The sequence below is a fragment of the Suricata suricatta genome, chromosome 5, assembly GCF_006229205.1.
Source record: "Suricata suricatta isolate VVHF042 chromosome 5, meerkat_22Aug2017_6uvM2_HiC, whole genome shotgun sequence".
Taxonomy (NCBI): domain Eukaryota; kingdom Metazoa; phylum Chordata; class Mammalia; order Carnivora; family Herpestidae; genus Suricata; species Suricata suricatta.
This window is the reverse complement of record NC_043704.1, coordinates 19,324,939-19,350,425: the sequence shown is the minus strand read 5'-3', so window position 1 is coordinate 19,350,425 and position 25,487 is coordinate 19,324,939. Positions and strand designations below refer to the sequence as shown.

Here is a 25,487-nt window from a genome sequence, read left to right as displayed (position 1 = left end):
TTTAAAATTCAATACTTAGGTAGAAAGAAAATGGTAACTTTTCCCCTTTGGTTTTCAGCCACTATTTTTATAACACAAGCAGCCCTGAGACACTGGAACAGGAACATACCTGCTTCCTGATGTTACTTGACCACCTCAAAACCAGCCCTTCACCTGGCTCTCTGCATCTGTGCCTTGATCATTATTTCTGCATACTCCCTCCTCGTGCATCATTTCTATATTCTCCAGACTTACTCTCAGCTTTCTTGATGCTACGTGCACTTGTTCCTTCATTCAATAAATATTTATTGAGCACCTACTGGGTACCAGCCCCAGCCAAAGATCCTGCACTCAAAGAGTAAAGCAAAAGACCCAAGAATTTGTCATTGTAAACACTGTGAAGGAAAAGTACAAGTTGTAGAAACATATAGCAGGGGAAACTTAAATAGTGTGTGGATTCAGAGAAACTGCCTTAGGGGAATTACTGGAAAGGATTGTGATGGATGAGCATGTTAGTTCATTATGTGAAGAGTACAGGAGAAGGCCTGGGGACAGTTCATCAGATAGAAAGAATGGTATATGCAGGGAATCAGAGACCGTGTGGAGCTAGATCAGGTATGGATATATGCAGTGTTTGACTTAATACCACTGGGCTCCAGGTAACTTCTGCATAAGATCAAGGCTCAGATATCAGAGGGTCCAAGCTGGCTTCCTTTATGCTGCTCTTCTGTGTGGCATGGATCCCCCTTTGGTTCACAGGTCAGAACACATTAAGACCAGATGCAGGGAGGTAGACAGTAAAGATTCTAGTTCATATTGCCATACAAATGACCTCAAGCTGTCAGCGCTTGGTTCAAACAAGGTTTATCGAAGTGCTCAATCTTCAAATCCGACTTGGGTTGGAAGGAAAGTGGGTTTTTTTTTTTTTTTTTGTCCTGTATCTGCCCTCGGTGATCCAGGCTGGGACAGGTTTCATCGCAGCAGAGAGAAGCAGAGGAGCGTGTGACAAGTGGCGAACCAGCTCTGAAAGCTTTCCAGAACCGTTGCACAATTCACTGACCAAACTAAGCCACAGGGTAATGCTTAAACTCAAACTATGGGAGAGGGAGCAGCCTACTGCCACGAGGCTGGTTGGCAGACAGCTAGAAATATCAGGTAAGAACAGTAGTGATCTTGGAGACAAACCCACGGAAAGAGCGGGTTACTGGTGCCCTGCCTGAAATCAACCCTTTTTCTGCCCCTTCATTTTCAGCCAGCTGCCCCTGTACAGGTGAGTAGGTGTGGGTGGGGCCATTGTAGTGGAGTGACAGGGTGCAGAAGTGGAGCTCAGAGGTGTTCACTAACCACCACGATTTGTAAATGGAGACTAAGTAGAGCAAATAAAATGCCATTTTCATTTTGTTGACTCTCCCCCCCTCCCCACTTCCTGGAAGAAAGAAAAGAATAATGTTGGCCTTGATGTTATTTTCCACATATCTGTTGAATTTTTTATTGAAGCTATCTATTTCTTTTTTTTAGAGGGGGAGAGGGAGAGAGAAAGAATCTTTATTTTTTTAAATGTTTACTTATTTTGAGAGAGAGAGAAAGCACACAAGTGAATGAGGGGTGGGGAGAGACAGAGAGAGAGGAGAGAGAATACCAAGCAGGCTCTGAGCTATCATTTCAGAGACCAACGTCGGGCTTGATCTCATGAACTGTGAGCCAAAGTCAGGAGTCACACATTCAACAGACTAAGTCCCTCCGGCACCCCTATTGAAGCTATCTTCAAATTTCAAGAAGTCCTTTGGGTTCTTTGTTCCTTTTTATGTGTATTTGTCTAGTCTTATTATATAGATGCAATATAGTCTCTTAGTTCTCTTTGGATATTAACTATGATTTTTTTTTCATGAGTCTATTTTCTTACCACTTTGTTCCTCTCCCTTGTTTCTCCCTTTTGTTTTTGTTTTTGTTTTTGTTTTTCCTCTGGCTCTACCTTTCAGCGTAGAGGCTATCCTCTACTATCTGGTCTTCCTTAGCTGTCAAATCATGTTTAAAAGTGAGGTCCAAATGAACTAGACTAGGAAGCATGAGTTTAGCTTTGTGGTCTGCGCGTCTCACTATGGGATCATTTGTTTGGGTGGAGGAAATTGCCAAATGCCTGGATCTGCATTTTAGAGGTTCTTAACTTATTTTGTGCCATGGCAGTTGGGTGAAGCCTGCAGACCCTATTTCAGAATATATTTAAGTGCATGGAACCAATTATAGGAAAGTATTAAAACTAAATTTGTAATACAATATATATGCTTTTTATTAATGCATCATATAATAAGCTTTAGAGTTTGATCTTATAACTGTTGAAGTAATGATGAATGCAAATACTATTTCAAGATATAAGCAACGAATAATGTGATAAAAAAATTACCATGACTCCTACTGGTGACAAAGCGACAGGGACTGCTAATATTCCAATGGTTTGTTACCTACATTAAAAAATGACAGAGATGCAAATTTTAAGGCTAGTGGAAACAAAAATGAATTGTTGTTCTCATAGACCCTGTGGTTAAAAATCCTAATGTAAGTCTATACTTTTGAGGGGATTCATGTTCTTCCAGAAGGCAGTTCACCAATCTCCAACCTCAAGTATGTAAGCCTGGCTACTGGCCTTTCTGGAGCCATGCAGGGTACAAATCTCTCTTCAGTAGGAAGATTTTCCTATAATCCATCTCTCTGATTTCAGCACGGTAACTCACCCTCCAGCCTCAACCATTCTTGCTGTCTCCAAATCCAGAGGCTATCTGATAAAACCTCTCCAAAAACAGACCCTAGCTTCTCTCTTGATGGACCCAGGGTGGAGAGGGATGATGGGAAGTCTAATTTCTCTTTTAAATATGTTCAGTTCAGGGGCACCTGGGTGGCTCAGTCGGTTGAGCATCGATTTTGACTGAGGTCATAATCTCACAGTTTGGGAGTTCAAGCCCTGCATCAGGATTGCTGCTGTCAGTGCAGAGCCCGATTCGGATCTTCTGTCCCCCTCTCCCCCTCCCCCACCCCCCTGTCCCTTCCCTGCTTGTGCTATTTCAAAAATAAATCCTTTTTTTTAAAGTTCAGTTCACACTCCAGTTTTCAGCCCCATTTTTTGCACACCTGCCTTCTAAGCACCAGTTGTCTGAGCATTTTCCTAGTTTTGTGTGAACATGCCTGGCTTTCTGGCTCACTGCCTCAACAGACTCAGATCACTGCATTCTCTAGTCTAAAGCAGTCACCAGTGGTTAAACTATTTCCCTGATTTCAAAATGTTACTTTTGTTGTCTGCTGTCTTCTTTTTGTTCTTGTAATTTTTTTCCCTCCTAATTCCTTTACTGTCATTGCTTTGTGAAGCTTCAGGAGGAAGTAGAGATAGACATTTGCATTCAGCCTCTGCTATTTCACCAGCACTTTGATGCATTCATAAATCCATAAGTAGCATTTTATTGTGTCTGGGATTCACATCTTTTTTCCTGCTCATAATAGCATATCTCCTCTCTTATTTAATATAAAAGTAAGTGAGACAATATGGTTGATATGCAATGCCACTTTAAGAAAGACATCTATTTTGTGTTTTAAGGAAATCATTTCTTAAAGGAACTTTTCTCAGGCTCTCCTTAACTGCTTTTAGTGTCTCTGCTTAGGACGCTAGGCTGAGTTTCTCACAGTCAACAGCCAGGGATGTGGGCAGAGTTTTTTTCTGGTACAATGGTAAAAGTGGAGACGCTCTTATGGGTACAAGCCTACCACAGGTAACAACTGAGTTATTGATCAATACAAAACTCATCTCCCCAAGGTCACTGGAGAGAAATGAAAAGCAGGTGTAAGTTGGAAGAGAGTCAAAACTTGGAAGAAGAAAGTAGAAACTGGTGAACGTCCTGTTGATCAGGGTTTTTGCTAAAGGGCAAGAATTTTTGCTAAAAAGCCCATAAGATTAAACAGATACACACTAAATCTTGGATAGAAATCTTAGCAGTGTACCTTTTTAAAGAATTAGATGTCAGAATTTAGGACTGTCAAAAGTAGACAGAAAATGAAGGTGGAATCAGAGAAAGGAGAAACTCTGGGGAAAAGGCGATGGGGAATATCAAACTGCGTGCATAAATCCGGGGGAAAAACCAGGATGGCACCTGAACTACGCATGCATAAACCGTGAGCAGCCCTGAGGCTGAAAGCACTGAACCGAGACTTTAGCAGCTACCCACTGTAGAGGTGACAAACACTGGGACTTGCGTCCTGCCATACTAACAGGAACAAACAAACAAATGAATACTCAGGGGAATAACAGAATTCAATCTCTATCATGTACTTTTCACAACATCCAGGATACACCTCAAATTACTAGATACAAAATCAAGAAGAAAGGCGCTTGCTCCTGAGATGTCCCAGACACCAGCATCAGAGCACAGCAATTTTAATTAGCTCTCCTAAGTATGCTCAAGGATATAAAGGAAAACAATATATTTGTGAGTAATGGATAAACACTCTACAGGGAGACAGTAACTATAAGAAGAGAATCAAATGGAAATTCTAGAAGTGAAAAATACAGTATCTGGGACAAAAGTGTCATTGGATAGGCTAAACAACCATGCTGGAAATAAAAGGAGAGTCAGTGACTGAAGATCACTCCATTGAAATTATGCAGTGTTGGTGGGAATGTAAACTGGTGCAGCCACTCTGAAAAACAGTGTGGAGGTTCCTCAAAAAACTACCAGTGAACTCCTTTATGACCCAGCAATAGCACTGCTAGGGATTTACCCAAGGGATACAGAGTGCTGATGCATAGGGGCATATGTACCCCAACGTTCATAGCAACAATGTCAACAATAGCCAAAACATGAAAGGAGCCTAAATGTCCATCACCTGATGAGTGGATCAAGAAGATGTGGTATTTATATACAATGGAGTATTACATGACAATGAGAAAGAATGAACTCTGGCCATTTGTAGGAAAGTGGATGGACCTTGAGGGTGTCATGCTAAGTGAAATAAGTCAGGCGGAGAAGGACAGATACCATATGTTTGCACTCATAGGTCTAACAGGAAAACAGGAGAAACCTAATGGAGGACCATGCGGAGGGGAAGAGGGAAAGAGAGTGGGGGAGAGAGAGGGATGCAAAACTTGAGAGACTATTGAATACTGAAAAACGAACTGAGGGTTGAAGGGGAAGAGGGGAAAAGAGGTGGTGGTGATGGAGGAGGGCACTTGTGGGGAAGAGCACTGGGTATTGTATGGAAACCAATTTGACAATAAACTATTTAAAAAAAAAAGAAATTACACAATGTGGAGAACAAGGAGAAAAACAATGATCTGAAGAAAACCCAGAAGCTCAGTGATTAGTGCATTATATCAAAAGAACAAATACATGTGGAGTTTTAGAAGAAGTTGAGAGACAGAACTGGGTAACCCAACATTTGAAGAAAGAATGGACAGAAGTTTCCAAAATTTTATAGATTTAAAAAACTCAGGGAACCCTATGCGGTATAAATAGAAAAAAAGCAAGCAAACAAACAAACACAAAAGTTGGAAAGGTGACAGTTACTAAACTAATGAAAACAAAAAATAAAGAAAATCTTAAAAGTTTCCAGAGTTTGATAAAGGGGCACATTACAGATACTGGACAAAAATGCAAGTTACCAATGACTTCTCAGCAGAAACATTGGAGGCCAAAATATAGTCGAATGACATCTTTAAAGTGTCACATGAAAACAACAAATTCTCAACCCAGCATTCTCCATGGAGCAGAAATAACTTTCAGTAATGAAGGTGAAATAAAGGCATTTTCAGATGAACAAAAACAAAGATAATTCTCCCCCAGACATTCTGTTCAAGAGAAGCTAAGGAAAGTTCTTTAAGCCCATGAGAAATGATTTCAGATAAAAAGTCAGGTCTTAATTAAAAAAATATTTATGACCATTTAAAGTGAAAATACTAACATGTAGAGCTTGTGTAATACAGTGAAAACTGTATCATAAATTATAGGGTGTAAAAAAAACCTATAAGACTGCACTAAAAAATTCCCCCAAAGATTGAAAGTTATTATAATTTATGTTGTTAACTTTCAACAGACTAAAAATTAAGACTGTTTATTGTACTCTATAGAGCATCACTAAAATAATTATATAAAGAGGTAAGCAAAAAAAGCCACTTGATAATAATTAAAATGAAATTGTAAAAGCAATTTCAATGGACTCAGAATGATAGGAGAGGAGGGACAGAGGAACACAAAACAAATGGGACCAACAGAACAAATAGTAACCACTAGATCTAATCCAGCCATATCAACAGTTACATTAATTGCAAATTAAATACTCCAATGAAAAGGCAGGAATTGTTAGAATTGGTTGGTTAAAAGGTAGGCACTATCTGCTATCTACCTGAAAGTCTGGAAGTTACTTTAAATATAAAAATTCAGTTAGATGTACTCTGAATTCAAAGACACACTTAGACATCCAACTCTTGATTTGAGTTCAGGTCATGGTCTCATGGTTCTTGAATTCAAGCCTCACATTAGACTACCCAATGACAGTGGGGAACCTGCTTGGAATGCTCGCTCTCTCTCTCTCTCTCTCTCTCTCTCTCTCTCTCATAAATAAATAAGTAAATAAACTTGAAAAAAAGGCTCACTTAAAGACAGGGAAGAAAATATATAAATACATAAACATTTTCATAATGCTAAAATAAAATTCAACAGAAGACTTAATATTCAGAAATGCATTTGCAGTTAGAAATGAAAAGTTTCAGGGACACCTGCATGGCTCAGTTAAACATCTGACTTCTGCTAAGGTCATGATCTCAAGTTTGTGAGTTCGAGCTCCACATTGGGCTCTGTGCTGACAGCTCAGAGCCCAAGGCCTGCTTCAGATTTTGTGTCTTCCTTTCTTTCTGCTCCACCCGTGCTTACACTGTCTCGTCTATTTCTCTCTCTCAAAAAAAAAAAAAACCATTAAAAAAGAAAGAAACAAAAAGTTTCAAAATCCACAAGGCAAAAATTGGTAGAATTAAAGGGAGGAATAGAAAAATTCCCAATTTTGATTGGAATTTTAACAACTCTTCTCAGTAATTAATAGAACAACTATATAAGAAGTCAGAAAGGAGTCAGATCACCTGAACAGCACTATCAACTGCCTTGAGTAATTGACATTTACAGAACACTATGCTTAACAAGTATAGTATACAGCTTCTTTTTTTCTTTTTTAATGTTATATTTATTGTTGAGAGAGAGAGACAGTGTGAGCAGTCGAGGGTCAGAGAGAGAGAGGGACACAGAATCCAAAGACAGGCTCCAGGCTCTGAGCTAGCTGTCAACACAGAGCCTGATGCGGGGTTCAAACCCACGAATGGCGAGATCATGACTTGAGCTAAAGCCACATGCTTAAATGACTGAGCCACCCAGGTGCCCCTACAGCTTCTTTTCAAGTGCACATGGACCATTCACCAAACAGGCCACATGCTGAGCCAGACACACATCTTAAGAAAGTTCAAAATTTGAAATATTCCAGAGTATGTTCTCCAACCAAAACAGAACTAAATTAGAAATCAATGATAAAATGATATTAAGAAAACTTGCAAATATCTGGAATTCAAGAAACATATTTCCAAGTAACTGATGAGTCAAAAAAAAGGAGTCGTAAAGAAAACTAGCATAGAATTTCATGCCAATGATTATGAAAGTTCATCATAACACTTATGGGATATAACTCTACAATGATTAGAGGGAAACTAATATATTTAAATGGCTATATTAGAAAAGTAGTACGTTATAACATCAGTGATCTAGCTTCCAACTTAAGAAGCTAGGAGAAAGAAGAACAGTGCAAACATAAAATAAATAGGAAGAAATAACTAAGACCAGAAATGAGTAAGTGAGAAGACAACAGAGAACATTAACGAAGCTCAAAGGCAAAAACAGGGCTACGTGGATTCTGGGCAAGGAGACTTAAGTCCTCCTTAGTCAAGAGGGCATGACTGAGAGCCAGGCCACTGTTCCTCACATCCGTGGGCTGCCTTGCCCAAGAAAAGGAAGCTGCAATTTGCTGTCTCCACTGCCTGAGGTCCCCAACCCAAGCCTTTCTACAGGGCTCCTACCAGAATCTAAACCCACTAGGTAGGGACGGTGTGGATCCCAGGACCTGACAGATGTGGCTGCTAAAAAATATTTGTTGAAAGATCCCCCTTGCAAACCCATCTTCAAAACCAATATTTTCTTTGAAAATATCAGTAAAATTGAAAAACTCCTATATCAGATAGACCGATTTTAAAAAGAAAGAGAACAAGAATACAAATTAGCAACACTTAGAATAAAAGAAGGTTTGTCACTGAAAATCCTACAGATGGTAAAGGATAATAAGGGAATATTATGAACTTAATAAAATTAAATTTGAAGACTTAGAGGAAATGAATTTTTAAAATATATAAGTGGAAACAAAATTTTAATAGTCTCATGAATATTAAAAATTAAAATTAAAGTCATTATTAAAAATATTCCCCCAAATAGAACTTGAGATGCAGAGGGTTTCACTGATAAACTCCATCCAGCCTTTAAAGAAGAAATACATCAGCCTCACAAAATTCTGTCAGCAAACAGAGATGGTAAGAAGACAACCTCGGCCATTACATGAGGTTGGCACAGCCCTGAGTGCAAAACAAAACTTTACAAGACCATAAAATTACAGACCAATTTGCCTAATGAGCATACATGCAAAAATCCATAACAACATCTTTGCCAAATTAAAGTCAGAAACACAAATGGATTAAAAAAACATGACGAAGTAGGAATTCTCCCAGGAATGTAACGGTCATTTAAAACTTGAAAATCAATCTAATTCACATTATAGGAAAGCTAAACATACAATCATTTCAGTAGAGGCAAAAAAGAATTTGATGAAATTCAACCCACAATCATGAGGCACAGAAGAGAATTTCCTCAATCTGACAAAGAAGATCAATGAAAAAAAATTCAGTTGTCCTACTAAATGCATGTTGCTTCTTCCAAGGTTTTGGAGCAAGGTAAAGATGTAATAACTTTTTTCGATATTTCTCGGGCAATGAGGTAAGATAAAAAAGCATACACATCATAAAAGAAGAAGTATAACTCTGAAGATAATTTTTTACATAGAAAATCCAACCTACTGTACAAAGTAATTACTAGAGGTACTAGGTGAATTTAGTAAGGTCATATATAGGATTTATATGCAAACACTAATTATATTTTTATATTCTGCCAGCAAACAGAAAGCAAATTTAAAAACAATTCTATGTATTCAAGTGTTAAGAAACAAGTTACTAGTTAAGAATAAATTTAACAAAGGCAACAATTGAATCATGTTTACCTGTATTTCCACAGCGATTAGCGGAGTTCCTGGCAAACAGTACTTTTTAATTAAATGTATAATACAAAAATAACACATTTAATAAATCAATATATAAAATTAATATTTACTAAATGTGTGATATAATAGAGATTTAAATTAATGTCTTAGATTACTAGAAATTGTTTCCTCCCTCATCTAAGTGTCATGGAGTAAGTGTGCCAGACAACAAAAGCTAACATCATATGGGAGCCTACACTCCTTCCCTTCCCCACTTGGACCTGAACCGCTTTTGCATTCCAGCCAGGGCAGACGTACTGAAACTGTGCTTATCCCCTCTGCCCATGTATCATTGGCTGTAAGTTAGTCACATGCTCACACCCAGCTGCAAGGAAGACTGGGAAATGCAGTGTTTATCCTGGGCAGATATTGTGCTCTACAAAAATTACATTACTAGAAAAAGAGAGACTGGGGGCGCCAGGGTGGCTCAGTCGGTTAAGCTTCTGGCTTTGGCTCAGGTCATGATCTCAAGGTTCGTGGGTTTGAGTCCCGCGTCAAGATCTGTGCTGGCAGCTCAGAGCCTGGAGCCTGCTTCAGATTCTGTGTCTCCCTCTCTCTCTGACCCTCCCCTGCTTGCACTGTCTCTTTTTTTATGTTAAAAAACATAAAAAAAAAAAAGAAAAAGAGAGACTGGATATTTGAAGACCTAACCTGGCAGGTACAGTCAACAATGATTTTAATTATCATATTTTATTGTTCTTCCAGCTACAATACTTTGAGATCATCACTGAGTTTAGAGCTCATTTCTATAAACTCACTCCCTAGAATACAGAGCAAGTTCTATTCAGGTGCTGTATTTGTTTAACTAAATTATGTGCAAATTATCACTTTTAATCATTAACACCCTAAAATATGTAGTTAGGAGATCCACTGGTAAATGCAGAACACTTAGAAAACTGAAACCTACACTGACCAGGATTTATGAATTATAGGCTAAAACAGAAGTCACAGAATAAGATTTATGCTTGATCAAATCATAGATTTTAGCATACTGGCTCATACATCAGTCCCTTGAGTCTCAAGGGCAATGAAAGGGTTTATAAATCAAAACTTATTTGGGATTTATTAGCTGAATGTTTATCATAAGAATGCAGTGTTTATAAATCTTGTCTGACCTACACAACGAAATTTATAAGCTCATAGTCAGGGTCTGTTTCTGATGACCCGTTTCAGGGGTACTGTTGTGATATACAGGTGATACTCAGGATATGTTGATTAATGGCAGGGTCAGAAGGAAAGATGATTTTATTAAAATTGCTTAACATTTAAATGGTTTTTAAAAGTTAACTTTGGAATTAAAACATAGCATATACTTATATATTTTTACTATTATAGAAAGATGGGTTTCAATATTTAGAGAATAAAATAAATTACAATTTGAGTATAAAATGACATGAAAAGAATAATTTAGCTAAATGGCAAAACCATTTCAGAATAGATTAAGTGTTCTAGAAAACATTAATACAACACTTCTGTACTATAAATTCTGGTCTGTGTTGGAAAATAATTCTATGTTAAAATTATATATTTTATTACAAATACAAGATATGTGTACTATTCAAAATAGTTTACTTTTAAAGTTCTGTTTTCTTATTTATCACATTATTTTAGGGTCTCCAGATCTACCTTCTACCTGGTGAAACGGTAGCTGACTTCCTGATTTGGCTTTATTTCTCTGCTCTAATATCACATCGTCAGAGCCCACCACATTGTTCTCAAGTTAGGCTTGCTTATTTATTTATTTATTTATTTATTTATTTAAATATTTATATATTTATAAATTATAAATATATTTATTTATTGAAAGATCCTAAGAAGCAACTGGAAGTTTAATTCCCAAAGTTAGTGACTGATAGCACATGCAAACAGTTCCATGGTCAAGTTCCTATCTTCTGATTAACTCAGTACTCCTAACAAAGTTAAAGATGGTTCACCTTATTCACTTTATAATAATGAAAGCTTAAACAGATACTTTAAAGAAATTTAAACAAGCGTGGACATTAGGTGTTTTCTTGAATGGACATGGGATGGACCTTGCTACCTTTAGATATTACAGATTTCTAACACAAAATAAAGCAGAAAGAAATTGTAACTATTAAAACAAAATGCAATTTCAGTCAATATATCAAGAAAGCCATGATCAGCTTAGTCTTTTTTTTAATGTTTATTTATTTTTAGAGAAAGAGAGACAGAGTGTGTGTAGGGAGAGGCAGCGAGAGAGATACAGAATCTGAAGCAGGCTTTGAGCTGTCAGCACAGTTCCTGATGAGGGGCTAGAACTCATGAACCACGAGATCATGACCTGAGCCAAAGTTGGTTGCCTAACTGACTGAACCATCCAGGTGCCTGTGCTTAGTTTTTAATTCTAGAAAAAGTTAGTATAATATTTCTATGGGCTTTAATTCTCTTGATTTTTCTTAAAATGTAGTTTTAAAAATACAGTATAAAAATTTTAAATAAAACATAAAATACTAACTGACTTTAAGAAGAAATCACTTCCTGTTATTGAACAGATTTGGTTCAATATATCCCCCTCCCCTCATCCCAAGGTCCAATAATTGCATTGATAGTAACAATAATTAATAATAATAATAATAATATAAGAACAACTGATGTTTCTGCTGTAACATGATGCATATATTCCCGGGGGATGAAAAGTTCTAGAATATCATGAATTAAAAATTAAAAGTAATCGGATTACAGAGTACAGACAGACCAGTTAATCAAAAACCAGTGGTAGATCAGTGTTTCCTGGAGTCTGAAGCTTGCAAAATTTTGAGAACCTTTTTTAAAGAAGATACATTTTGGGGCACCTGGGTAGCTCAGTCGGTTAAGCATCCGACTTCGGCCTGGGTCCTGATCTTGCAGTTCATGGGTTCAAGCCCCGCGTCGGGCTCTGTGCTGACAGCTAGCTCAGAGCCTGGAGCCTGCTTCAGATTCTGTAACTCCTTCTGCCCGTGACCTTCCCCTGCTCACGCTGCCTCACTCTCTCTCTCAAAAATAAATAAAACATTTAAAAAATTTAATAAAAAAATAAAGAAGATACATTTGATTAACTGCCTGATACAACTCAGCAGAATAAATTCCTACATGTTTTACTATATTCAGTGGCTGCAAATTCTTTGAGCTCCTCTTCATGTGACAATAACTTTGCAGTGTCTTTTTCTAGACAGAGAAGAGAAAGAAAATGCAGTGTTTCCTCTAACATGATGGATGGGGCGTTTGATCATTTCAGGGGAGGCATTCCTATACAGAAAGAGCTAACAGTAACAATCATATATGGAAGTGACTATAAACCACATAAATATATACTAAACTTAAATATATCCTACAATTTCACTTACCCTCCAGCTGGTCCCTAACATGGTGCAGCCATTCCAAAGCCCCCAAGGGAGAAGTAATTGAAGTGGAAAGATTTTGGTCTTAAACAGTCAAAATATCCTACTTTGCAAGTGTTACAAAAATGCACCCACTTATCTGCAGTGAAGGGCCCATGCAATTAAAAAGAAAGCTTCATTAGGGCCACCATAGATTCGAGTGGGCTCTGAGTATTTCAGCAGCAATAATGGCTGCTCAGGAAATAACTTGCCAGCTCAGGGAAGAAGCTCACGGTGGCAGGAGGCTACCTCAGAGGATGTTAAAAAGCCACAAAAACAATTGGGTGGAAATGCCAGCTTTCCAGCAATGAGGCAATGCAGAGAGAAGTGCAATCTGCTAAAAGTCAAGAGCTGAGCAAGGCTGAGGGTACATTTTTCTGGTTAGGGGGCCCCAGGTGCAGAGACTCATTTTTATTTTTCTTAAAATAGAGCAAGAAAGGGTCCACCATGTGCAGCATTTATGCTAAGGGTTTTACCCTTTCCCGGTGAGGACTGTATTTATATTCCCACTTTTTTGATTCTCCGGGCCAAGGAAAAATGTTTGAACCAACAGTTTCCCTGTTATACTAATACCATTACCTGCTTTGCCCGATGAATATTAGATAACTGATAATAATGGAGAAGAATAGATGGTAGCCGAGAATTACAGAGCCCTAGCTCTTGTTCGAAGTGACCCGTAAGTTAATACTAATTTATTCTTTGCAATCACCCATGGGACAAATTCAATATTATCACCATTTTACAACCCTACTGTTGGTAATGGTAAAAGTTTTCTAAATCTGACTGCTGTGGGCTTACCAAGAACTCACTGGTCACCTCTTCTATTCAATTACTTTGCACAAGCATAAATAAATCCTTATAGCCTTTTATTTTCAATGAAAGTACTCCAGAAAATCCTTACCATAGTTTTTTGAACTATCTTTATTAAGTCTTTATAAAGGTAAAGAAGTTATGGTTCATCATATGACAACTTGATTATATTTTTTAATTTGATAACTAAACAGGATAATAGGAGTCCAAAATGAAATGATTTCAGCATAGTCAGTTTTATTAGACCAGTTAATAAAAATAAAGGTTTCTGGATCCCATTTTCGACCTACTGAACCTGAATTTTTCTGGGAAAATGTAGTTTTAACAAGCACTCACAGATGATTGTCATGCAAACTGAAGTTTAGGAACTTCTAAACTAATGTAGAGGTGCCTGGGTGGCTCAGTTGGTTAAGGGTCCGATTTCAGCTCAGGTCATGATCTCACAGTTCGTGGGTTCAAGCCCTGCATTGGGTTCTGTGCTGACAGCTCAGAGACTGGAGCCTGCTTCCGATTCTGTGTCTCCCTCTCTCTCTGCCCCTCCCCTTGTCAGGCTCTGTCTCTCTCTGTCTCTCATAAACAAAGAAACATTAAAAAATTAAAAATAAGTAAACCAATGTAAAAGCTGTGAAATCTCTACCTTCCTATGAACAGACATAATTAATGTCTGGTATTTACAACTGCAAGACATTTAAAAGCTTGGTTGTGATTTAAAAAATAGATAAATACATTTTTGTTTCTTGTATGCTAACATAGGCTTAAAAGCTTTATTTGAAATAAATGATGCAGAACAGGAAAAAAACCCTACAAAGTTGTGCAGATCTTTAAATCATACCATGGATTAATTGAAATACCTGGGGGTTACTCTTCCTAACAGCATAATCTGAAAAGCAGAACAGATTTTACTGGTTTTGGATAAATCATTTCAGGATAAGCTCTTTTCCCTCATGAACTACTTTGTTCTTACACCAGGAAAGGAATGAATTTTGGGGTCTTGCAGTTCTTGGTGAGCTCTCCTTTCTCATAAATATTTAGATTAGGAGACAAAAGCCAAGATCATTTTTTAAATACTTTAATGAATTTTTTAAAATGTATGAACACAGTTGGGAATGCCTGTCCCTGATTATATTATTGGTTTTAATATTATATTCTTTTCCCTTCCAAAATTCTCTTCTACATTTCATTAAGTAATATATTTCTCTTAATAAGCCTAAGTTTAAACTAATTGTTACAGTCACTTTTACTACAAAATTTAATTATCGATACTCTTTTTTTTTTTTCTGTTGCTTATGTCTTTACCTTCTTCCCACATCACCTACATGGCACACGCTCTGTATGGTGCATTGTTTTTTCTTTCTTCTTTTAATGTTCATTTTTGAGACACACACACACACACACACACACACACACATGCACACACACACACAGAGCATGAGCTGGGGAGGGGCAGAGAGACAGGGAGACACAGAATCCGAAGCACACTCCAGGCTCTGAGCTGTCAGCACAGAGCCCGATGTGGGGTTTGAACTCACGAACCATGAGATCATGACCTGAGCTGAAGTCTTACGCTTAACTGACTGAGCCACCCAGGTGTCCCTGCATCCAGTACCGTTAAATTAGCATGTTTACCATCACAGCAACTGGTTTTTGGTGTACTGCATGTGTTGGCCACCTCCTTAAATATCTCATTTCCTAGTTGGAGTGTTTACACATAAAAATGCCAGGAATTGCCAAGTTAAAAAAATTTTTTAATGTTTATTTTTGAGACAGAGAGTGAGTGGGGTAGGGTCAGAGAGAGAGGGAGGCACAGAATCCAAAGCAGGCTCCAGGCTCCCAGCTGTCATCACAGAGCCCAATTCGGACTCGAACACACAGACCATGTGATCATGACCTGGGCTGAAGTCGGATGCCTAACCGACTGGGCCACCCAGGTGCCCCAAGAATTGCCAACTTTTGGATTGGTTTAGAATTAGAATACAGTAAATCTAAGTTTCCATGGTATTATCTGCAATTTGCCAATATGACTATTAATTAAAAAAAGAAAAACAAAGAGAAAATGCAAATAATTTCATCTAACCCTGTATGTAAGTTAAGAGACACATATTGTGCTCTCTAACTAAGATGTGCTTCAACAACAAAAAATTAGTTTATTTGCTGTTTATAGAAACCAAACACCAACAGTTTGACTTTCTCTTTTTGATTGTTGTGTCTTCTGGACTGATCGACCCTTTCCTCACTATGAGATATCGTTTTTAATCTCTGCCAATACTTCCTGCTCTGGACTTTACTGTATTTTATACTAATGTAGCCACACGAGCTTTCTTTTGGTTAATGTTTGCACGGTATATATTTTTCTATCCTTTCACTTTTTTTTTCTTTTCATGACTTGATAGCTCATTTTTCCCCTCCTCAGCTTTATTGAAGTATAATTAATTTTAAAATTGTGTATATTTATGTCGTAACCCGACCTCAGGGTCGCGTTGCTTCACTGAGCCCCGCGTTGAGGCACCAATTGTCGTAACCCATACCAGTACCGGCAGGGCGGAGAGTCGTCGCGGGTCCTTCTCCTGAGGGAGGGAGAGAAAAAGGGGGCAGGAGAGGGAGACGCAGAGAGTAAAGACAGAACTCACGGTTCTCCGATCAGGCGAAAGAGAGCCTTTATTCAAAGAACTGTTCTTTATATAGTCTTCAGGGGGGGAAGACAAGGCAAGCTGACCTAGGCAGGTTACAGAGTCGAATGCATATCAAAGAAGCGCCCCAATTTTGCCTCAGCAATCTTGGGGGATGGAGAACTAACACTGAATACGGTTTTGATCTTTTGTGCGCCTTGGCCACTCACATCTAGCTCAGCAAGACAGTCGCCAGTTATTTTGACCAGGAAATGGCAATCTCCAGCCTCCAGATGCAAATCTTGTTTACTGGCTCGCTCAACGGAGTGATAATCCTTGCCTGAGGCAGACAGAAAACTTGGCGGCCCCGACATATTTAAGGTATATAACTTAATTATTCAATATTTTCATATGTTGTAAAATAATCATAATAATCAAGGTAATAACATAACCTTTTCCAGTTACCTTTTTCTTGTGTGTGTGTGTGTGTTGAGAAAAATGTAAGATCTATGCCTTTAGCACATTTCAATTACACAACAGAGTATTGCTAACTATAGTCACATTGTTACAGATCTCCAGGACTTGATTCATCTTGCATAACAAACTTTGTACCCCTTGACCAACATCTCCCCATTTTTCCCTCCTCCCATTCTTCTGTCCTACCTTTCTCCCTCTAGTTGACATATCCTGCACACAGGATAAATTTCTGTCAGTTAAAAAAAAATCCATTCTCTGTCCTTCAGTTGATGTGTTTTGACCACTAATGTAATTATTGATACACTGGGTTTATCATTTATGTTCTATTTGTTTTTTTGTTTTTTTTTTTATTCCAATTCCCCTTTTCTCTGCCTTCTTTTAACTATATTGCACTATGGGTTTGGGGTTTGTTCTTTTATTTTAGTTTATTTATTTTTTCATTAAAATTTTTTTTATTAGTGGATGCTCTCAGGATTCTAAAACATATTTTTCATTATTACTGAGAATCACTTTTATACTTTAGTTGGAAGATAGAACCTCACTGTCTTAATCTCTCTGCTTTATGCTATGGGTATGTTGTGTATGGCCTCTCCCTCCACTGAAAACACTGACTTACAATTTATATGCTTCTACATCCAACAGTCTAACATATTGTTAAGAACTCAAAGGGGGAAAATTACACTATGATATTTACCCAAATATATGCCAATTTTATACTCTCCTTTTTGATATTGCAGGTTTCCTTCTGGCATCATTTGCCTTCTTTCTGAAGAACTTCATTAGCAATCCTTTTGCGTCAGGTCTGCTTGCTAAATATTTTTTTAGTTTTTCTAAATCTGAAAATGTCTTGGGGCACCTGGGTGGCTCAGTTGGTTAAGTGTTGAACTTCAGCTCATATGATCTCGTGGTTCGTGGATTCTTACCCCGCATCAGGCTCTGAGCCTGGAGCCTGTTTCAAACTCTGTGTCTCTTTTTCTCTCTGCTCCTCCCTGCCTCCCCCACCTCTCTCTCTCTCAAAATAAATAAATAGACTTTAAAAAATCTGAAAATAGCTTTATTTCACTTTTATTCCTGAAGGATATTTTTGCTAGTTATGGAAGTGTGGAATCATCATTTGTTCTTCTGTAAAATAAATCATGCACCACCTCTCTATCCTCCGTGGTTTCTAATGCAAATGTGGACTTGTTCAAATCATAGCTCCTCCGGAGGTCATAGGTCATTTGTTGCTTATTTTTTAGCTGCTTTCAAGATTTTTTCTTTAGTTCTCAGTAGTTTGATAAGGTTGTGTCTGGCATGGATTTCTTTAAATTTATCCTCTTGGGAGTTCACTGAATTTCTTCAGTATGTAGTTTCTTTCTTTCACCAAACTTGGCAAGTTTAAGCATTCTAGTCCACTTTTCTCCGACTCTGTGACATCAATACTAGACTTTTCCCTGAGACTCTGTTCTTTCCTCTTCCTTCTCTTCCTTCATCTAATATTTTTTCTCTATGTTGTTCAGATTAATTTTTACTGCTCTGTCCCCAAGTTCACTCATTCCTTATTCTGCTACTGAGCCCATCCAGTTTTTTAAACCTTAGCTACTAAATTTTTTTGTTCTGAAATTACCATTTTATTTTTCATATTTCCTTCTTTTTTCTGTTTGGTCTTCTTGTGAATTTCAGGTAGTGTTTGCCCTTATTTTTTGGGTCATTTTCATAACAGCTGCTTTAGAAGTTGACAGATAATTCCAACATCTCTGTTGCTTGACTGTTCTGTTTGCCTTTTGAATTAAGATTCTTTGTTTTTGGGGTGCCTGAGTGGCTCAGTAAGTTAAGCATCCGACTTCAGCTCAGGTCATGATCTCATGGTTGTGGGTTTGAGCCCCACGTTGGGCTCTGTACTGACAGCTTGGAGCCTGCTCCAGATTCTGTGTCCCCCTTTCTTTCTCTGCCCCTCCCCTGCTCACACTGTCTCTCTCTCAAAAATAAATAATTAAAAAAAAAAAGATTTCTTGTTTTTTTTTTTTTTTTGTATGCTGGGTGCTTTTGCATTGTATCCTGGACTTTGAGTACTACATCATGAGGTTTTGGGTGTTGTTTAAGTGTATGGAGAATTCTGAGATTTTTGTTTCAGCAGCCGACCATTCAGGTTCAATTTAAACCACAAGCTTCAGTCAGACCGCTGGCTGTGGTTTTAACGTGAGTTGCATTTCCAGAGCCTTCGCAGTCAGGTTTGGATCTGAGCCATGGGCACCCCCCACCCCCACCCCCAGTTGCCAATCTGGGAATGGAATAGCTGCCTAGCCTGTGTTCAGCTCTCAAGTTCTGTGTATACCGTTTAGGTTTGGATCCATGCATTTAACAAATATATATGGACTGCTTCACAAATTTGCATGTCATCCTATGCAGGACCTTGCTAATCTTCTCTGTATAGTTCCAGTTCTAGTATATGTGCAGCCAAAGCAAGCATAAAGATCTCTCACTGGTATTTTCTGGTTCCCTGGGGCAACACTTGGAGTTCCCTGGTCAGAAAATGGGCTTTATTTACTTTGTCCTTTTTGTGCTTCTACAAATGGGCTCATAGCCAGGGTGGACCCCATGGAGGACAAAGACAGAAGAAAAGCAGTGGGGATTCACTCCATCCTCCTGGTATCCCATCACTCTGATCAGAAAGGAAGACTCCCCATTCTCAGAATGTTAGGCTCCTGCCATGTCCTGAGGCTGCTGTTAACCCCCCACTGCTGCAGGCACCAAGAGGTCACTTGGGAGCAACACCAGAGATCAGAGAAGAGAAAAAAACACCAGGGTATTTTTCCCACTGTCTTTAAGCATGTAGAGCCCTTGCTTTCTTAGCTGGAGAGATCTCTGTCTGTCCATGTAGGCTACTTATGTGTTTTGGGCTGTGTTTAGTCTAGAGGGAGGTAAACAGAGGGGAAACAACCTGGTAAACTCATGGCTAGTAAGGTAGTACTTTGAATTACGGTCTTGTCCCCCAATCCGCTTGCTACTATTTACTCTCCGTATACCTGAAATGGCTCTTCAGGCATCCCACCCAGATTCTAGAGCTGCATTCAGTGGGAGGCAGAGAGTGGAGCATACTTTATCTCCCCCAGAACCGGAGCCGATCTTTGCAATGAAAGGTAATGAGACAAGAATGATTTTATCACAAACACGCAGCAAAATGCATAGCAAGTGCAAGACGCGGGCTGCGTAAAGCCAAGACACTGAGTAAACGGGAGTTCATTTCCGAGCTGACAGACCTCAGCTGATCCTTGCTCCTTGTGATCAATGACTTTGTATTCAGCCTGCCATCTGTGTTTATTCGCTACCACTGAAAATATTTTCGATCTGGCGATGTGGCAAATGTAGCTTGTGTACAGTATCATCAGAGGCAAGTCATCGCCTTTTTAATTTTTGTCTTTTAGGCACTAACTTACATTAAGAAAACTGCTGATTAAGACATTTTTTAAATGCCTAATCAGGGCATTTCTAAACTTTTACATGCAAAGTCACACTCGAAAGGGTACTGTGATCACTCTGTTGAAAGGTCAGCAGTTAATGCTTATTTCTTTTTGCTATTTTGTTAAAAGACTAATCACAGCATTTCTAAACTTACATGGAAAAGCATACTCAAATCTATAGAGTACTGTGGTCACTCTCTTGGTCAGCAGTTAATGTTTATTTATTTTTGACAGAGAAAGAGCGAGAGAGACAGAGAAAGAGCGAGCACAAGCAGGGGAGGGGCAAAGAGAGACACAGAGAATCTGAAGCAGGCTCAAGTTTCTGAGCCATCAGCACAGAGCCTGATGTGGGGCTCGAACCCACAAACCGTGAAATCATGACCTGAGCCAAAGTAGGATGCTCAACCGACTGAGCCACTCAGGTGCCCCTATATGGCCAGCAGTTAGAACATGGTTTTGTGTATTAATCACTAACATATCATCAATGGAGATGAACCAGCCTTAGGTACAATATACATTTCTGGAAAGTTGTGAGTAAAATCAGTTTTGAAAGGAGAATTAACTGGAACTTTATAATGAATCATTTAGTAAAGCAAATCATTACCCCCCTCCCTGATATGTGCTATTACATGTGTGATTTTTTAATAAATCTGGTTTATAGATTTTTTTACTTAGACTTCCTTACCACATTTTTGAGTTGGCTTCTCTGATTCAAAAGTCAGTCTAGGGCAACATGGAGGGTTTGTCTATTTTATGCACATGACTTTCTGGGCTGCATTATGCTTTTAGCAATTACTAGGTGGCGGAACACCATATCTAGTGAGCAGATTTTGCAGTTATTAGGTGGTAATCTCTTTTGATTAAAAAGGTCGTATATTTCATTCAAGGCTGAGGGTGCCCCCCTAAGGAGAGAAGCCCACGTATTGGCCTGGAGGACAAGGGAGGGTCTTACACCCAAAGTGGGGCTTACTCTGCGGATCAGTCATGGGTTTCTCTGAGTGACCCTGGAGTAGTCACTTCACTTCCCATTTGTTTCCTGTCTTCTAAACTCCAGAGATTTGCAAAGCCCAAAGTTTTCATTAATGACAGGAAAATGTGCAAAGTTCTTCTAATGCTTTTTTTTAAGTTTATTTATTTAGTTTGAGAGAGAGAGAGAGAGAGCAAGTGGGGGAGGGGCAGAGAGAGAGAGGACAGAGGATCTGAAGCAGGCTCCATGCTGACAGCAGAGAGTCTGATGCGGGGATTCAACTCACAAACCACGCGATCATGACCTGAGCCCAAGTCCGACGCTCAACTGACTAAGCTACCCAGGTGCCCCTTTCTAAATGCTTTTAATGAACAAATACATCCGTTAGCCAAATTCTGAGAGGTAGACAAATTGTTACTACTGTTCCATTTTTGCAAATTAATAAACTGAGGCTCAGTGACATTAGGAGAATAAAGCTTACACACCATAAGACAGAGAAAAATTCAAATTCATTTTTTATGAATCCAAACATTCTTGGTCTTTCTTCTACAACTTCCTATTACTAAGACTACTATTAGTTCATAAGAGAATCACAAAGAATTGTTTTCTGTTGAATTCCACCTGGCAAGGGCAAAGAGATCTATTTACTTAATGTAAGGATGGGTATTGCTTAGAATTGCAATTGTCAAGTAGAGTTTTTACCATTCACTTGATAAATTTAAATTCAAGTATTTCTCTATGTGTAATATTTTGGAAGTTGATCTTATATTACTTCTGGTGTTTGCAGAGAAAGAACGTTGCGTCAACGTTCTGCAGGTGATTACTTGTTTTTGCAAAATGCAACTCAGGGAGATATGGCTCTGCCCACCATTTTAACAGCGTGAATTCATACAGAATATATTTAATGTCATTTGTCATGTTTTTTTCTAATTTTGGCAGATTGGTGCAGGGGCATAAAAAAAGCATTCTTTTTTTTTAAATTCTTTTTTATGTGATTTATTTATTTTTGAGAGACAGAGAGAGATAGCGCGAGCAGGGGAGGGTCAGAGAGAGAGGGAGACACAGAATCTGAGGCAGGCTCCAGGCTCTGAGCAGTCAGCACAGAGCCCAGTGCGGGGCTCGAACCCACAGACTGTGAGATCATGACCTGAGCTGAAGCCGGATGCTTAACCGACTGAGCCACCCAGGCGCCGCCCCCCCCCACCAAAAAAAGCATTCTTGTTACCTGTCAGATGTTTCTTCTTCTTTCCTTAAAAATGAATATGGGGGCACCTGAGAGGCTCAGTCAATTGAGCATCTGACTTTGGCTCAGGTCATAATCTCATGGTTCATGGGTTCTAGTCCCGCGTTGGGGTCTGTGCTGACAGCTCAGAGCCTGGAGCCTGCTTTGGATTCGTGTCTCCCTCTCTCTCTGCTCCTCTACCACCCTGCTCTGTCTCTCTCTCTCAAAAATAAATAAACATTAAAAATTTTTTAATTAAAAAATTTAAAAAATTGATACCAACTCCACAAATTCCCTTTGTTTCTGAGTTGCTATGGGTTACACAGCTTAGGCTTTCACCCGTGGCACTTTCAGATGGAATCCTATTACACTTTATGAAGTTATCACTGCCCTCTGAAATCTCCATTAGTGATAGGCGTGTTCCTCCTAACATTCTGTAGTTGGGAGACAGCTGAAAGACATGGGTTCTGACCCAGAGCTGCCTACCATGATTCTCCCAGTATAATCCTGTAAAAAGCACTGAATGTGCCTAATCCTTCCCTCAAACTTTTCAGCAAATATTTTATCTCCCCAAATTATGCAAGTGAATAGAATTGCAAGGAGGCGGTTCCCTTAGTAATCACGGGCTGGTTTACTGGAAGGAGCACATTCACTCCGGAGACGTGACGAGCTGTTCAATCCTCATAATCAAATCAGTCTTCAAAGTCTGATCCCTACCATCTGATTAAAATTTATCCTAAACAGTGTGACTAGAAACTGAGGAGTGGCTACACAGAGACTATGACATGAATGACCCCCAATTACTGTAAAATTCTCAGGAAAATTAATTCTCTGGAATCAATGGCATCTTCACATTTGTTTTGTTTAAGCAAACATGTATCCAGGTGACGCATATTAATGTACAACCCACAATGTATCCGGTTCTTCATGAGCACATGGAGGACTGACCTGCATTTAAACAGTCCATTATGGGGGTGCCTGGGTGGCTTGGTCAGTTAGACAGCAGACTCTTGCTTTCAACTCAGGTCATGATCTCACGGTTCTTGGGTTTGAGCCCCATGTCGGGTTCCTTCCTGTCAGCATGGAGCCTGCTTGGGATTCTCTCTTTCTCACACAGGTGCGCTTACTCTTGCTCCCTCTCTCTGCCTCTGCCCCACTTTCTCTGTCTCTCTCTCAAAAATAAATAAAAACTTAAAAAAAAAACCAGTCCATTATGGACCATTCAGTTGCTTCCGCCCTCTAACTTCAATAGTAAATTGTCACATTGGCTTCTTTCCCTCTCAGGGTCTAGATTATGTAAGGACAGAAAGAAAATTTAGGGACCTGAGCAAAGTGATAAATAATAATAGAGTAGGGAAAGGATAATGTTATGGCACCATAAAGGAGGGGATTTAATCCAGATGTTAGAAGTATAAAAGGGCTCCCCCCAAAATATGGTGTTTGGGTTTTCATAAGGTCTTCCAACAATGAATAGTTTCTAATCATCCTCTTTGGAATCTTCAGATTTTCAGGAGCCAGCGGTGAGTGGCAGAAAGAGGTCAAACAATACACAGTTTTGAGTGCCAGCTCATTACATGGGAGCTGTATAAAATTAGACCAATTACCTAGCTCTGAGCCTTAACTTTCTCATCTGTACAGACAAAAATAATACTACGTAGGTCATGAGGGCTCTTCTGAAGATTAAGAAACTATTATATTTTTAAGCATGTGGAACAGAGAACACATTTGGAGCAGAGAGCACATTAAAATAAATGGTAATTCCTTTCATTCTAATAATGCTTGCCACCATCAATCACAGTTTCTTATACTACCAAACTCGGATTTCTGTCTAATTAAGGTAGCCATTAAAACCTGGGACATATGACCACATTGAGTGGATTTGGTTTGGGCAGGATCCTAGTAGATACAGATGGGTTGTCACATAAATTGCTTTGTTATGGCAACATTTTTCAATGCAGAATAAACTGAAATACCATGAGTCCTACCTTTTAGGTGATAAAACACAAAAAGCACAGAGAAGAAAATAAAGGCATTCACTGTCCCCACCACAGGAGGTATATTCAGGCTGATTAGTGAAGAGCAGATTGATTTTCACAGAGGTGAAGAAATACTGAAGGGACAGAAAAGACTTCAAGGGAGGCTAAAATAGATGAAGAACACTTTCCTAAAGACTGATTAAATACAGAAAGGGAAGAAATCACAGTGTATTTCCGAATCTCCTTGGGGCTGTATGGTTGGCTTGCTGTTCTCTTTCAGGCACATCTCTCTACACCTTTTCAAACAGCACCTCTAGGCTTGGTCCTCTCAATTCTATCTGTGAATGCTCCAGGCTTCCCACTGAGTTCAGATTAGTACGTTTCACCATTTGAAGGCCCACTGAATTCAGCCTATAGGCTATAAAACATATTACCACTGGTCCCCTACTCCTCCGTCACTCAACATATTAAAAATGGAATTAATCCCTCTCTGTGATCCTTCTTGAATATTTCCTATTAGTTACAGCACACCATCTATCCAATCATCCAAAGCGAAAGCTCCATAATTAAATTTGGACTTGTTCTTTCTTTTAGCCCCAATCACTAGCCCAGCATTCCAACGGTCCTCCAGTACTAATCTCTTACCATTTCATTCATTTCATTCCATAGGATAAGAAGTTGTCAAATTGCACCAGCCTCCTCTACCCAAGTGTGCTTAGAGGATGGACTGTGTTGACCTTCCCTGGGAGGTTTAGTCAAAATTGCAGAATTTCAGGGCTTACCCCACACCTACCAATCCAGAATCTGCATGATAACAAGGTGCTGTTGAGACTTATAATAAGGAGATATATTTGGTCCTCATTCTATTTCTAGCACAGAGCACCTAAAATCCTTGAAATTTCCTAAAGATGTCTTTTGTTACATTAATGAGGTGACTTCTGGAGAGCACCTGAGGATGGGGGCTGGTTGCCAGGGCAACCAACCAGGTGATAAGAGATTTAGAAATTTCAGTCCCATCCACCAACCTCTGGGGAGAAGAGTGGGGCTGCAGACTGAGTTCAATCATGCCTATGGAATGAAGCGTCTATAAAACCCCCAAAGGGCAGAGTTTGAAAAGCTTCCTGGTTGGTGAACACACAGAGATTTGGGGAGAATAGATTGCTAGGGGGCCAGACCTTGCCCTGTGCATCACTTCCATTGCGCTGTTCCTGAGTTAGATCTTTTTATAATCCAGTAGAATGTTTCTCTGGGTTCTGTG

At 39.0% G+C, this 25,487-nt stretch overlaps 1 protein-coding gene and 1 pseudogene across 1 annotated transcript in view; both read right to left on the bottom strand.

Moving 5' to 3' along the window:
* The window catches only part of CYYR1 (cysteine and tyrosine rich 1), a 100,579-nt gene that overhangs the window by 60,317 nt on the left and 14,775 nt on the right, over positions 1-25,487 (bottom strand). The gene's annotated exons all lie outside the window — the stretch shown is intronic.
* On the bottom strand, positions 18,969-19,069 carry LOC115293033 (annotated as a pseudogene).